General features: G+C 41.7%; 1 long non-coding RNA gene and 1 pseudogene across 2 annotated transcripts; one reads left to right on the top strand and one right to left on the bottom strand.

Annotated features, from left to right (window-relative positions):
* Positions 1 to 2679: 2679 nt before the first annotated feature.
* On the bottom strand, positions 2680 to 5021 carry LOC146452343 (uncharacterized; annotated as a pseudogene).
* A 4680-nt stretch (positions 5022 to 9701) lies between these two features.
* On the top strand, positions 9702 to 16622 carry LOC146452344 (uncharacterized). 2 transcript variants are annotated; one of them, XR_014859783.1, is made up of 3 exons: positions 9702 to 9947; positions 15241 to 15370; positions 15712 to 16622. It is a non-coding gene; the product is annotated as an uncharacterized LOC146452344 (long non-coding RNA). The 2 variants fall into 2 exon arrangements; XR_014859782.1 differs by lacking the exon at positions 15241 to 15370 and having other exon boundaries at positions 9708 to 9947.
* The last annotated feature ends 153 nt before the right edge of the window (positions 16623 to 16775 follow it).

A 16775-nucleotide genomic window follows, 5' to 3' on the forward strand; every position in this document is an offset into this window, starting at 1 on the left:
TTTCTGAGTGGCCATGTATTTTTGTGCATTCCAATTTCCGTTCCACAAAAAAGAAACAACACTGAACGAATCAACAAGTCAAATATTATTTATTATCAAAATGATGGCGTAACAGACCAACATAACACGGCGTATAGTAGTCCTTTCACATTGGAAAAATAAACTTCATGTATTACTCAGTATTACTCAGTATCACTGTCCTCTGATTCATTGTTTGAAGAGCTGATAGAGGGCGAGTGTACAAGCTTGATCACTTATAAGCCTTCTTTCCATCATTTGCTTTAGCCAGTAAACTTTAAGGATATTAGAGCAGCCCTATTGACTTCCTTAACTGGAATCTCACCATCAGACAGTAGTTTGGAGATTAAACCAAAATTATCTTCTTCTCGTCTATCTTTTCCCTTCTGTGCCTTTCTCTTATTTTCCTTTTTTGGACAATTTTTTTATTCAAACTTCAGAATGTGTTCACGAAACATCCTTAAAGTGCTATACAACTACAGCATCAAATTGTCAGTTCTTTTTCAACAAATCGTATCTTATGAAGTGTGCAAAGATACCACTACTTTAAGAAGATATGTTCTCACACACCGCTGGGAGCCATGTCAAGCCGACCACCACAAGCCTGACCTTTATTCACACAATAACAATAACAGGTTCACAAAATATACAAGTATACAATTGGAAGGTCAAAGCATGAACTCGCTAAAAATCAAACAAAATCTAAACTCGTTTAGAAGTGAGTTGAACGACTGAAAAACTCTAGGGTGGGTGGGTGGGAAGGTCAAGCAATGGCGGTCAACAAAAAACAACTGCCTGCCTTACATGTCACATGACCTTAACCCATCCCCAGGCCCCCAGCGGTGTGTGAGAAAAACATTTTCCACTTTTTTCGTTTCACTCAGCCAGTGGAAAATCACCCTTCTCACACACCGCTGGGAGCCATGTCAAGCCGACCACCGCAACAGCATAAAGCATAGAGTAAAAAACCTAATGAAATACTACTCGAAAAAAGAAAATGAAAATTGGCAAACGGAACTTAATGTCCAAAGTCAAACAGTCTCATAAGGACACTTGATAATGCAAAAATCAGTTTATAAGGACAAAACAGGTTCTGAGCAGCACGAGCTTAGCTGTATAATTCATGAGGTTTGGTCTTGAATTGTCTTGGTAACCAGAAGCAGGGAATCCAAAGACTCCGCAATATAGTTATTCCGTGCCTTGACGCTGCGCCAACCGCCCTGCCTCTGGAACAGACGCTCAGGGACGCCCAAAGCTGCTGCAGTTGTAGCGCCTCCAGCTCGCAGACTATGAATTCCGTACAAGCCAGGATCTAGCCCCTCCTTCCGCAGCTCGGCCTTAATAAACTTAGCTGCCCGACTATATGACATAGGATCTCTCCTAAGCTTCACGCCCTCGTTCGTCGACGACACCCGCCTGAATAGCCACAACTTCCTGTCATGATTGCCTTCCTTCAGAAACTTCTCAACCACTGCAACCGGGCAAGGTGATGAATCACTGCGAGCTATGAAAACCCATGAGCCTTGGCGAAACTGATCATTCTTCCTCTGTGTCAGAAACATGGCAAGATGAGGATCCTCAAACTGAAGATTGCCCACAGTCAATCGACTCAGATCGTCCCAGCGAAGGAAGCCAAAGAAACCCAAAGCAAACAAAACAGCCACCTGTATATCAGACAAAGGACCCTGCTCGAGGCGAAGGATAGCGCTCTTAACATGGCTGGCTTCCAAAGGTCTCCTGCAACTTGGGGGCCTAGCAAGGATCCTTCGTGCGGCCTCCGCAGCCCCCTGCACGAGAGGATGGTCACTAGGCTGCTGATAGCCGCTCTTCTTGTGGACCCAGCTGGCTCCATAGATAGCAGAGTTAACACAGGAAACTGATCGGTCCTGCTGAATAAGGTGTACCAAATACAAGGAAAACACTGTAGGATCTGCTGGTAGGGGAGTGGCCTCACACTGGACAGCCCATGTTCGCCACGCTTCATAAGCACAGACATAAGTGCTCACTGTCTTAGGTGCTCTGTCCTGGATCAGGATTGCTGGTAGAGGCTTCGCGAGATACTTCAGCCTAGGGTGAGTCATAGTTTCCCCACGTAACCAGTCAGATAAGTAAGCACCCTCTGGGGCAGGGCTAGAAACTGAAAAAGAAATGTACTGAGTAAAACACCACGTACATTAACACCTCCATAACACTCATTAAAACATGCCCAAACAGCAAGACTAATAAGGCTTACAAACTAGCTAACATATGCACACTGGCAACAAACATTAGAATGATGTTCCCCTTTGGCCAACACGGCTAGGGCTACTTTGCCAAAACAGTAAACAAAGCGCTCAAAAACTGTACGCACATCCACATTTAGATACAGCAAGCACACACCGATAACCAGTGCTAGCAGTACCCCTTAGGCCAACACAGCTGGGGTCTACTCTGCCACAACGGCAATAAACTGCTAGTCACAGTAGTGTTCAAACGTAGCGGCTGTCAATCCACAGCATAGTCATAAAATCCTGCTGCCTTGTCAAAACAACAAATGACCAGTTATGAGCCACCCAATCTATCCAGCTCCCATAACGGCAATGTTGGCTGGCTTACGATCACCAGAGCAGAAAACAAGGTCGAAAACAGATTTCATCATAGTAGTTCCACCAAGAGGAATGTTCAGCAATTGCCGTCAAAACAAAGTTTGAGTGCCAGAAGGGAGAAGGAGGGAACGCCCGCTGTGAAAATGTCACTAGCTGCAGATCATGATAGGAACATCCCTTCGTATGGTTGAATCTGTATGGACTGGCTAATGAAGGACTTCCAGCTCCCACTCTTCTCCACTAGAAGTGGCCACCAGCTTGCTGAACGCCACTTCGGAGCAATCAAGGTGCCATTCTCCCTTCCTGCTGACATGTGCCTCAACACGCGTGGAACCAGGTATGGAGGAGGGAAAAGCCAATTAACTTCATGAGACCAAGAGACTGTAAAGGCATCTGCTGCCACACAACCTGGGTTATGATACCTGCTGCAGTACCTCTCCAACTGCTTTGTCTTCAGGCTAGCAAACCTATCAATGGTGTGGGGACCCCACAAGGCGTCAAGGTAATTAAAGCAAGCTGGGTCTAACATGTAGTCATTAGAATCCTCCAACCTCGACAGCTCGTCTGGTCTCGTATTTTCATCTCTGCTAACCCACTCAACTGTCAAGCGCATGCCAAGTTCCCGGCACAACCTGTAAACCACCACAGCCTCCACGTCCAGCTCCTTGATGCGGCTTCCCACTGACAAAAAAATTTCTGCATTCTTGTTATCGGTGCGATGGACACGTCTTTACCCCTGACTTCATCTGCAAAAGATTCCAGCACATGCCTGATGGCAGCCACCTCTCTAAACGTAGAACTTTTTCTACTTTCTTCACCAGACCAGCTGCCTCTGGCTACCTTACCACTCAACTGCACTGCGAAACCACCCCAGCCTTGCCCACTTGCATCTGAGTAAGTTATAACCTCCACTTTTGGACTAGGGGACCATATTGGGTAACCACCAGTGTCAAAATTTACCCTCCAAAACTGGGCCTCAGCTTGACTCTCCTGAGATATCAAGAAAGGCCTGTCCCAGTAAGCTGTTTGACATATGTCCCTGTAGAGTGCCCTAGTCCAGAGACGCGCTACAGGGCCCAATGCAAGACCCATCGAAACCAGTGAACCAGTGATGCGTGACAAGTGACGTGCTGAAACCACAAACTTCTTAGCTGTAGTATCATTCAACAGTTGTTTCAAAGCATCAACTCTCCTTGGCGGAACCTGGAAAGTTCCAGATCACAAATCCATTATAAAGCCCAGGAGTTCACCACATTGTACTGGGTCCCCCTGACTCTTCTCTTCGTTGGCAACAAAGCCACTCAACAAAACGTCCCTCCTTACTTCAGCTGACAACCTGACTGCCTCACCTCAGTCCCGGTCTGCACCCGCTCCATCATCGAGATATGTAAACAATCTGAAACCTTTGCCCCTCCAGTGTTTCACGAGTGCCCTTTTGAATCTTGGTGAAGAGGTAAGGACCAGTTGATAAGCCAAACGGAAGGACCGTGAATTTAAAAAACCTTAGCTGCCCCTTGTAGAATGAGGAAAATCCGAGGTATTTGCAATGCGGAGGAAACTTTTCGATGTGATGATAGCCACTCTTATAATCAAATTTAAAAAAACAATCATCTTTATGAAATAAGTCTGCTGCTGTGCGAATGTCATCGTACTTAAATTTTCATGACCTCAGGTACTGGTTGACATAACGCAAGTCCATGATTAGGCGGCATTTTTGTGCAGAGTTCCCCACGACACCCAGTGGGTTGCATACTGCCAAGTCCTCACTTTTTACCTCCACTACAGCGCCAGACAGCAGTAACTTTGAAATCTCAGTGCAAACAAAAACATTATCTTCAACAGCACTAGGATGGTTCCTGAAAAAGGCCTCCTGAGGAAGGGAAATAAACGGTAACCTATAGCCTTCTTGAAGGACACGCAGAACCCACCTACTAGCCCCAATGTTCTTCCAAAATGAAATGTTCTCCCTCAATCTGCCTTTCACGACCGTGGGACAAGCAAAATCAACATTCTCGAACTTGAGATATCCATTATGTACACTCTCTTCTGGTGGGAAGTTCACGGCATCACCGTTGACTTCCAGATGATTGCCCATTGTTCTGGCCCCATCCAGGACCTCCACTTGCGACTGATGCATAGCAATCCCGGGCGTAATGGCCGTTTCGACCGCAGCGAAAACACAACTGCTTGGGGTTACGCGCCATATTGGACGACATTCCTGCCGTTCGGAAGTTGTGGCTTTTTTCAGCCACCACACGTTTCGGCCCATCAGTTCCTCGTTGTGGGGGCGACTTCTTCGGTTTCCACTTCGCTGCAGCTGCCTTTCGTCTCTCCTCCCTGAGTTGCTTGCTTTCTTTGACAGCCTTTTTTATCCGCTTCTCGTTGCCAGAATCGTTAGCAAGTGGTTCGGCCGCATTACATTCCACCGTGTCCCAACCATACTTATCGGCAAGGCAAATGTGCTTATTTCATTCTAAAAGAAGTTTCTCACCTTCCTCGAGGAGCTCGGTCCTGGATTCATCATCACTCGTATTCTTAGCCCTGTCAATTTTATCCAAGACGTCGCGATTAAGTTTGTACTGCTTCTTGTTTCCCTTGAAACAAAACTCCGGTTCCGGATCGCTCAGTTTTGCCATGTTTTCGAAGCTTCGCATCATCAAGCTCGTTCTTCAGCTTCTTTAACTCTTTGGAATACAGTTTCTGCTGCTGCAGCGGCTCCTTTGCCCAACTTGGCGGTTCCTCGGCTCAGTTTGGAGGTTCCTCACGCTCCGGGCTTTCGTGCCTTGAACCCTGACTTCATCGACTATGACCTCGCTGACTAGCGCTTTTGTTGTATGGCTCAAGTTGGCTAACCGCCCGAGAACTCCTTTTTGAACGTCTCGTGTCCTTTGACATGCTTCACTAACGATTCGTGACTAAGAAATGCAAATATTTTCGCACACTTTCGCAAAAAAGGTCAAGCAATGGCGGTCAACAAAAAACAACTGCCCGCCTAAAATGTCAAATGACCTAAACCCATCCCCAGGCCCCCAGCGGTGTGTGAGAAAAACATTTTCCACTTTTTTTGTTTCACTCAGCCAGTGGAAAATCACCCTTCATTTATGGACAGCCACTGTATCATTGGAGAGATGTTCCTTGAATATTAAATATTCAAGGAACATCTCTCCAATGATACAGTGCAGCCTGTAAAGAAAATGGTGAAAGTTTTGCACTCTGCGACTTCTGAAGCACGAGAGAACAATGCTGTGAGGAGATTGAACATGTTGTGAGGCCATTTCCTGACAACGAAAGTGATAAGTATCATTATTTTCCTTTGTCTAAAACCCCAGCAAACAACAGGCTTGTCGATGATTGCATGCCAAGGGTACAGCTGAAAGCAGCATACGCATCAGGGCAGTGCTCCTTGGATGATCCCACCAGTATCTCGAAATTCTCAAGAGAATTTGTTCTGGCTGCGGGATGCGTGAAAGACTATCTGGAGCATTTGACATTACTCGATCTTAAGAAAGACAAAAGAAAGTAGGAAAGACTGGCTAAAAGTCAACCAAGGCAAGCAAGACATACCAAGAGTATGATTGGAATCGGACGTTTAAAGATGGCTGCCTCAGAAAGCAGACAATAGCAGTTATCGATAAGTACTTGAAGCATCACGGGCTTCGTACTGCATCAAACAAGCATGCAAAGCTAATGGAGGTGTAAAGGCACATTATTCAACAACAGATACAGGGTTTTACACAAGAAGAGGGACATCCACTCTGCAGTCGTGAAAATGAAGAGGAATACTTATCTTCTGATGATGAAAGTGTTCAAACACACTATGTCCTTGTTGAGGTTGGCTCGAGTTCAGAGGATGATGATGAGAAAGGGGATGATATTCAAATCACAGTGACAACTACTAGATCTGGGAGGATGGCGTTTCTGTAGTTGAGGGCAGGTCATCTTATTCATGCGCAGACTCCAAGGGAGGCCACATTATGTTATGCAGTGGCAAGAACAGGCCCACGAGAAATTATGTATAAGAAAATTAACATGCACCAGCCCACCCCCCCCCCCCCCCCTCCTCTGATAAATGACTGGTCCCTAAACAGGAGCCCAGTACTAGACAAGCATTATGCATACTTAGGAGACCTCATTCCACGAAAAGGCAGAAAGAAACATTCTCCTATTACGAGAACTGAGAAAGCTGTCTGCAGTCATCATTAGGCTGATTTAGCGTCATTTGAGGACGCGAGAGTGCGCGGAATAGTCTGGACGCGGGTCTATATCTACTATCTTATGGGGATCTTATGGGTATTCTTGATGCGCGCGCCGTCGTCAACTGACGTTCCCGTTCTGTTGTTAAATCTCATCACCCCGTATTATTTGTTTCATTTTAATATTACAGCTGTGTTCTAAAATTGTTACCATTCTTTTCCAGCCAAAGTAATCCTGACCAATCGGAAGGAATCCCTTTAGCCAATGGTATCCTTGCTGATTCGTCATCATCGCTAGAACCAATTCGCTCAACGCACGGTTCCGAAATTATTCTCCCCAGGAGCATGCTCCGTGCGCTCTTCACTCAAGAACCTATGTACATTACGCAAAAACAACGTTTCGCTTCTAAAAGAAACTTGTAGAAACTGAATGATCGATTTTACCAGTCTGCGTTTAATAGAACTGAGATATTGAAATAGGTAACGCTGAAAAAAGGAATGCCAAAAAGATTCCGAGAATAAAGCCTGGGTCACACTTGTAACATAAGCATAAGCATAAGAATGTTCACACTTGTGACATAAGCATAAGAAAGGCGACATACGCAGGCGCATTGGGCTTCCAGGACAAGCGGGAAATTCGAAAAACTCTTCATACAGGCTGAGTACTCAGACAAATCATGTCAACTTACCATTCTCAATGCTGACGGCTTTGGCGACATCTTGCCAGGCTAGGTTTTTTTTCTTGTTGTCTTTAAAATCAGGTGATGCCTTGTGGTGTAAACAAGGATAAATGCGAACAGCTTCGGCTAATGGGTCGCTATTTTTTCCGAGAAATCTGTAGAAGACGCCATCTTGGAACTGCAGATCAGCCGGCAGAGATTGGGCACTATTTTCAATTATATTTCCGCTGATATCAAACAGTGCTGCCTCGTTATGCTTATGCTTATGTCGCACCGGTTTACACTTGTGATAACTTGACATGAGCATAAGGATAAGCATAAGCATAGGAAAACGAAAAAGTTTCCTTTTTCTTATGCTTATGCTTATGCTTATGTCACACCGGTTCACACTACACATTCTTATGCTTATGCTTATGCTTATGTTTATGCTTATGTCACAAGTGTGAACCAAGCTTAAATAACTTATTTATGTCAAAGAAAACGTTTACATAAATTTAGAGTAATTTGCATTGTTTGCGCAATGAATCCCGAAAGACTGTGCTGTAGCTAAAAGACACTCTAAGCTTTTTTCCGACAGAGATGAAGCAGAACTTTCAGGTGAAATCAGTAAAGTTTCTATTCTGCATTGTAAATATTGCCCTTGGGTTGCAGACTCGATAAGTGTTATAATTTGGTGAAAAATTAATAAAAAAGTAAATAACATTACAGCATACTTTTGTTCTTTCATGACGTTCTTGTTTGATGCCTTATTTATGTACCGTGGGGGGGGGGGGGGGTCCCATTAAGGGAGTGAGGGGAGGTCTTCGCATCGTGCCTGTATATCACGGTCTGTTCTCTCCTCTGGCCTGAGGAAGGGATGGGAGGGGAGGGGGAAGAGTGGATCAAAGGGAATTATTAGTGAGGGCAGTTCGGATTGGCTGTCAACCTCGTTCTTAGAGCTTTTCCTCCCCATTTTAAAAAGGAAAAGCGCTGGGAACGAGGTTGGATTGGCTGTCTGTCTAAATGCTCAGAAGTCTACAGCTATTTCAATTAACGTTGTCCGATTAAAATCAAGCTAAAAGACACTGACCGCAATGTTTTGTGGGATTATTTTTATGAATAATTTCATCAAAATCATCCCTGCGCGTGCAGGTCATTGTACTGCTAATTACAACCTATTGTTTTCTCCAGGCATGACTGATTTTGATGAATTTATTCATAAAAATCCCACGTAAACTTTCGGGCTTGTCTTTTAGCTTCATGCTTTGAACCGACAACGTTAATTGAAATAGCTGTATACATAAAACCGCATTGCAAAGACCACCCTACAATCAAAGACCTTCTTGATTCCCCGCCAGAAAAAAAAACAAGGCTCTGCTAGCAGGGTCTTCAATGCAATGACCTCCCAGTGTTGTTATCGAGTGCAGGACCCGAAGGATTCTGGGCCGGTTCTCCCCTCTATTCACCCCCATTCCGATGGCGTTGAGTGGATAACCTTACCCAGTGTATAAATCGTTATCCAGCGGATAAAATGTACTCCAACCAATACATTTCATTCACTGGATAAGCCCAGATTATCCACTCTTTAAACAATATCCGTAGGGGGGGGGGGGGGGAGGTGGCACTCCCCTATATGGGCTATACGGGGACGTGCCACTGGATAGGGTATGGTTTTTGGCCCCTCTTCCTGAACAGGGTATATAATTTCAAGCGGGTCTGTCCTGGTCCCGTCTTAGACAGGGTATGGTTGGAAGACTGTCGTCGAGTATTTGGCAATCCGAAATTACTTCCATCACTTCTAGGTAATGTATTATTTTATCCGTTGTGATTGGTGTTCGATTCGTGTTTCAATGCGTGGAACATCACGTCCGGTAAATGACAGTGGGCCTTTGAAATGTAATTACTATTGCCAATAAACACTTGTGTAAATCAAGAACTAGATGTTTTTCTTTGTCCTAAACAGGTTCTTAAAATAGAGGACGTTGTTCTACACAGGGTAGGTATTTAAGATCAGGGTTTCAAACCCCCCGCGACACCCCTATACCGAAACACGGGTCAAGTACCCCTTCCCCCCTTTCCTGGAAACAACTGGGGTCTGCTTGAAAGTAATTTACAGATGTGTTGGCCGTGGGATCGATTCTATCGGCAAATCTGAATCAGTAGCCGTAACCTGAATTGATGCCAAGAGCCTGGGAATGAGTTTTGTCACGAGCTTGCCACGTGGTGTCATCACGAGTTAAATTTTTTTGACCCAAAAGACTTTGCTACCTCATAACCAAACGTGGCCGCAAGCTTTCTCGTCTCTGAATTTAAAGGCATTTTATTTGAAAAATTTTGCGTTCTTACGTCCTTATAATTGTGGTTCAAGTTCAAAACGCATTTAAAATGTGAGAGAGAAATGATATTTGCCCCTTTTCAGGTGTTTGCAAGGTTCTAAGTTTATGTTTGAAAGCCACCTGACTCCGCTTCATGACCAGGAAAACATCACGAACGTAAGTTCGATTTCCTTAAAACATGAAATATCGGATAACGTATTTAATTGTTTACGAGTTTAAAGCTCTACGTAATGACAGTGTTTTGATTAATTAACTCTTGGATTACTGCTATAGAATTATTTAAAATTGGGGTAATTAACTTTTGTTAGCGCCAAGTTCGAATCCACGGTAATAAGAAAGATGGCGACCAATACCTTTACTCATAATTCGTAGCGTAAAACCCTAAAAACGTACAGAAAAGTTCTAAAAACTTCAAACCTAGCATATACGATGGTGTTAGAAATGCGGAAGAAAAACTATTTGACTTTTTATGAGCCTATTGGCTTGTTATGTATCAGTCAATTCCAAGCCCGATCATCCCCCCCCCCCCCCCCCCGCTCCGTAAAAACTAAAATCTTACTTTAAGACGTTTTTTACACTTAATTCTGGTGCTGTGGTAAGGCAGCGCGTAAATCTCATTTGAAGACGATTTATCTTAGGATAAGACGACTTTCTTCTTATTTATACGATGATGGCGTCTTAGATTAAGATGATTTTTTCTTAGATTCAAAGTGCTCTGGTAAGTCATATTTTCATCTTAACTCAAGATTTGAACAATCTTATTCTAGATGCTTTAGAATCTCAATTCAAGTTTCGAAGCAAGGAAGAAATCTTCAATCTAACTGCAACGGTCACTATTAAGCCTACATTCAAAAACAGGGAGCGTTTAATACCGTTAAGCTTGAACATGATACATGCAGCAATGAAAACACAACAAATTTCAATCCATAGTACTTTATTAAAACCAAATCTGAAAAAACACAACTTATACAAATCCGCTTACCGTAAATTTGCAGTAAAACAGAGGTCGGGCCGCGGCATTTTAAATACTGTTTTGTTGGTCTTAAAAGTCCCGTAAATTATAAACTTTGCATTGCAGATTGTCTGAATTGTCACTACACTCATTCCTTTGATCGGTGACGCAGCAGAATTGCAGGACTCATCTTGGTTTTCAAAAAACAGGCGGTTTAGAAAGCGACAGTAATTTCTTCATTCCATTTTCATTCCGCTGAGTGTGCAGTGCACGCTGTTAAGTTCGTGTATAGTTGCAACGTTTAGCCGAGCCTTTAGACCGTATTTGATGTCCAGATGTCTTCTCATTTGAATATTGAAGTTGTTGTCTCGAAATTCTTGTAAATTCTCCACTCTCCCCTGCTTGAAAAATATTAACGGCTTGTTTTAAGTCTGAACAAGGTGAGAGTTTGCGATGGATCAAAGCTCCAGACTCCAGCCCAGACTCCGTGTCTGCAGAGTTTGGATCAAAATCAACCAATCAGAAGAGAAGTCCTGTTCCCTATGAGGTCTGCATTTTTTAATGAACCAATCAGGAAGGCCGTTCCAAAATTTGGATCCTTTTGTGTTGGAATTTTCTATTTCTTCCAAGTTAGCCTTTTTTTATTTATTTTTTTTTACCGAGAACTAAAATGGTGATTAAATCGCCGATATCTGGCATGTCAGATATCGGCGATTAAATTCGCCAAATGTGCCCGTTCCCGCGATTTTTTTTACGCTCATCGCTGCGAATTGCCAGTAAAGTAAATCAGTCAGGTTGGGCGGGTTTATCACATGAACAAGGCCGCGATCGGCGAAAAAAAATCGCCAGGTATGTCCGCATCAATCGGTGGCAAAAATCACTTGCGATTTTCGCTGGCGATCAAATTCGCTGCGATCGTCGTATAAAATGCCAGGTGTGTCGCCAGCTTAAGGCGTATTGCATCTTACGTAGGATGGCAGTATCTTATAGCCTGCTTAGGCGTCTTAAAATTTCCACAAGACCAAAAAACGTCTTAAAATAAGGACCCCATCGACTCAGATTAATATAATTAAGACTGGTCTTTCTTAAAGTAAGATGCCTCAATGTTGATTAAGATAAGCGCTTCTCAAATGAAGACGATTTAAAGACAATATTTAAGACAATCTTTTATCTTATATACTAACTGAGACTCCGATAGTCTTCACTTGAGATCTCCTGTGTTAAAATAAGATGATCACCGTCTCAACATTATGTGGTGGTGGTCTTGCATAAGACGGGAAACGTAAGGTAAAATCTTAGTTTAAGATTTTAGTTTTCACGGAGCGGGCAACCCCCGGGCATTTGACCCCTGTTCGGCTCCACATAGTGGGGCATTTGACGCGAATAGAAACCCGACCCATCGGGCATTTGACCCGTCGAAAAAATGCTGGTCAGCGGTCGCATAAATTGTCGGAATGCTTTATTCGCAGCCAGAATTTACTCGTATATTTTGCGTCAAACAGTTTTTAATGTAGTAAGCCATTTAATACTACCATAGAGAAGTGTTCCAACAAATATATCTGAGATTGTTTTTGGCATGGCGGGGTTACATAGTGCTCTTCGCTTCTCATTTTCAGTGGTATGTCCAAGTTCCTTCAAGCTTCGTTCTCCCTTTGCTCGGCGTTCGAAGCTCGACTTGTTGGCTTGTCTAGGTTTCATAACATAATGTTTTTTATCATTGTTCCTGTTATCACACGTATTAGCAAACTTCATGTACATTAAATATAAAAGAAAAGCGAGTATCGGTACATATATCGTTGAACTCTCTGTTAGTTGAGTTTCATATGTGATGTTATGCATTATCTTTAATAATAAATTGTTTTAAATTTATTAATGTATGAATTTCGTTGATTTTTATATAAACAGCTAGCGAATACAAAAAAAAAAAACCAACACGATGACTTTTCAGCCCCAACCAGTGGGGCATTTGACCTAGAAATCGGCCCATATAGAGGGGAATTCGATCAGGCATTTTTAAAAAAGTCAAATGCCCGGGGGTTTGCCCGGGGGGGGGGGGATGATCGCTTTTGGAATTGACCCAGACATTACGTTCGCAGGAGACTGCGGTAAAATGCACAGCCCAGTCCTTTTTGTTACGGTGGATTTTGCAGGGTTACGGGGGGAAGATGCAATGACCAGTAGGGGGGAGGGGAAGGGGTACTGCTCGCATTTTTTTGTGATGAAGAGGGGAGGAGGGGCAGCTCCATCTGTTCTCCAAATTCTGACCCAATAGCCCAATTTCAATATATTAAAATTCAGCCTGAAACAACAAATATCACAGCAAGGCTCAAACTCTACAATTTATTCCTCGGAGCCTCACAGTGATGTTTATTGTATTGAAATTGGGCTATTTCAGACCAATTTTCAGACATTACTCTCTTAAAATCCAGTTACCCATTAATTCTTAAGATTTTCAGACCAAAATGACTCAAAAGCAATTATTAGGTGGATTCATTAAAGTTGAAAGACATCAATATGTGTGAGATTACAAATACGCCAAATTTGGTATATTTTACACCAAAAATTTATCCATGAGTCCAAAAAAAATCCTACAGGGAATTTTTTGACTCCAAGGTAGTGTCCAGAAAAATTCAGCAGAAACAAATTTGCATGGCTGACACTCAACTTTTCAGTTGCCAATTTTTGCGTTTTCACAGCTTTTCGAAACGATACTTCGAAAGAAGAACTGCTAAGGAATACAGGACAGTTTCAACAGCAGAAATCAGAGAATTAACAGGAAAGAAATTGTGCTTCAAGGAGAAATTGTTGTTTTATCAAGCCGACAGGCAAGCAGACATCTCAAATCATTATTCAAGCCAAGACTTTCTTGGTAATTTTTGAGTACTTCTGGGAATTCATCTCACAAACAAATTACAAGTTTAATTGTGAATTTGTATGAAATACTGTTCTAATTGACCGATTCTTCATATTCCTAACAGTTTTTATGGAAATTCAAAATGGACTTCAAATTGTTTGCGCTTCTGTAATCGCGAATTAAAAATTGTGCGAGTTTCTTTGTTAGTCGTAAACAGACTTACCTGAAAGTTTCAATTAGGAAAGCTTTTTTTCTGTTTTTAACTTGTAAATGCGCACATGCACTGAACAAGTTATCAAAATGTGGGGAAATTGTTTCTCGTTCAATCTGTCATAAACTTTATATTAATTCAATCAGAATCTAATCAAAATCATGTATTATTCATTAGTCTACGTATAGCTTATGTATTCACCAGCAGCTGCCATTACAGGACAAAAAACAAGGACATAAAATCAACGCAACAAATAACTTATTCTTAAAACAAAACATTTACAAAAACTAAGGGGCAACTTTCCTTTAGTAACTAAACACTGAATTTACATACGGCCGAACGCTACACTTCACACATTTCTATCTCCGGCCAGAAAATGTAAACGTTTAATTAACTTTAAAGACCCTAGGCAATTCCGTAGGTAAAAGGCTAAGCCTAAAATAGGAAACTAAAACTTGGTAATAAATTTTTATTCGGAGCCCAGTGTGATCGATGACATTGATTCACCAGAGCAAACGTAAACACTGAAAATTTGCTTGAGATTCTACTGAGTACCGTGACTCTTGATGCATTTCCATAGTTTACGCTCACTTGGATAAACTCAAAATGGCAACTTTAGCAAGATTGAAAACGTCTTCTGATGTTATAAAACACTGACAGAAGCCGTCGTTTGAACATAGAAAGGAATTACCATGTTGAAAACACCGGCAAGATTTCGGTCACATGCTAGGCAACCCAAATTGTTCACATGTATCAAGAACATGATGCAAGGGAAATAAATTTACAAGGTTCTTGGAAGAAAAACTGGACGCTTTTGTTTTGCATCAATAGTGTTGGGAACCACATAAAACTACCTGAAGAACATACACTCCACCTTTGCGTTGCTTAGCATATCAAAAGGAATCCAAGTGTGTGTTTAATTTAATTGTTTTGTGCGTTAAGCAAGTGACTATAGATAATGCATCCCTGCAATGTGGTGTGGAGTCCACAAATCCTTGTAGCGTAGTTTGATGCGAGCACTACTTTATGGTTACCACCATTCACTTCTGCATTCACAAGTTGGCTCACAAGAGCCTTTTATTCTTTCTGTTTTCAATGATGAAACATGATAACTGTGTAATCTTGCGTAAACAAACACGTCCTTGCAAGCGGATCAAATTAGCCCAGTGACGTGAGGATCAAATTTCATCAAAACTTATACTTTCAAGATTGTTTTTTGGAAAATTTTAGAATTGGCAACGAGTGTATTTTATTCCATAACTAGTAATTTTATCCATATTTTTAAACCAAAGGGGGGGGGGATGTTTTTTCCCCTATAAGCTGTGTATTTTTACTGCACAGGGGGTTGTTTATTGCCACTGCAAATTTTGTGAATATTTGGAAAACCTGTGGTCAGCCTGGTGATCAAAGGGTTAACATGGTGTTGGTGTAGGGTAAGGTCGTCAGTGTCCCTGTGGTGCACCACCTCCAAAAGACAAAAAAATCACTGAGTAACCTCCCTCCCCCTGGTGATGTTATATGACAAAGAGGATGATAGAGTGACTACAAAATGGGCATGGCATGTAACAACGATCCATCATAGCTGGCATTAATTTGTGGTGTTTTTGCAAACAGAAAACATGTGAAAAATAATACTGTTGTAACCTGAGCATGTGGTAAAGCTGCGTTAGATTTCTAAGGTTGTTACATTTGAGGGGATAAAGGAGTTTACTTACAGAATTTCAAGTTGTGTGAGTTTTGGTCTTCTGTAATAGAACAGTACAGTAGACTTGGCATTTGGAGCATAACCAAGTGATTTGTCTGCCTTGGGTATTTTTTTCCATATATACATGTATATAAAACAACTGTGCAAAATTTGAATTTCTGGGTCTGATTTTTTAACATCTGTATGTTTGTATTACAGGATCAGAGGCATGATGAGATGATGGAAGATGTACCCTACTCAAATGGTGACCAACTGGACAGTGTAGATAATCTTTTGGTTTGTTCTGTCAGTAGTGAACCAAGCATTAAAAGGAGAAGTGTTGTGAAATGTGCAAGGATGTTGAGAATTAGCAGTACAAATTTTGTACTGCTATTTCAGCAGCTTTAATTGTATTTACAGGTATTATATGTGGGTTGGACAATCGGAATTGAGCTTTGGACAGTTGAATAATGGATAAACAAAATTTCAAACAGTGGTTTTTGGATTTGATACTGACAACACTTCTCCTTTTAATTTAGGCAAGCAGCTACATTAACGAAGAAAGTTCATGATTACATGTAATTCCCCCAGCTATGTTGGTACAATAATTATTAGTCTTAGAGTTTTTTCTACAGACTGTTATATGTCTACTGACCATTCAATGTGCATGCAAGTTTGTAAAGGACACAGGAAAAACTTGAAATTGCTTTTTTTTCGTGATATTTCATAGTTAATATGTGCCGTGAGAATGGGGATTTGTAATCAGACTCTTTCTTTGTAGCTGCATCTATAAGTAAAGTTCTGCAGTCCCATGCCTGCATCCAATTATCAGACAAAAGACCAAATTTTATTTCGGTTTGACATTCTGAAAACTTGACGGCATTTATTGAAGTTTTGGCATGCAAAAGTTAAAAGTAAGTCCACTGGAATTATTAAAAATTCAGCATCAGTCTTCTGGAACTCAAGCCAAACCAATCAACTACATACAAAGCTGCATCACACTATAGGACATTTTATCATCGTGGAAACATGATGAAATCATGCCAATCACTACAATTTGAAATATTCATTTAAACTTTATGTGGGATATAAGTAAACTTTGGTGCACTCTAGACAAGCAGAACTTTACTTTACTTGATTGATATTTTGTCCCAAACCAAAAATTTCAAAATATCAAAAATTGACCAAAATTTCTTTCCTCAGAATTTGATGATACACACTTGATCTTAGAGTAACATTACTGTCATTACTCCAGAACAGTTTTTATTTTTTGTTTTTCACTC

This window comes from Pavona decussata, unplaced genomic scaffold, assembly GCF_977016875.1.
Source record: "Pavona decussata unplaced genomic scaffold, jaPavDecu1.1 SCAFFOLD_371, whole genome shotgun sequence".
Lineage (NCBI taxonomy): Eukaryota > Metazoa > Cnidaria > Anthozoa > Scleractinia > Agariciidae > Pavona > Pavona decussata.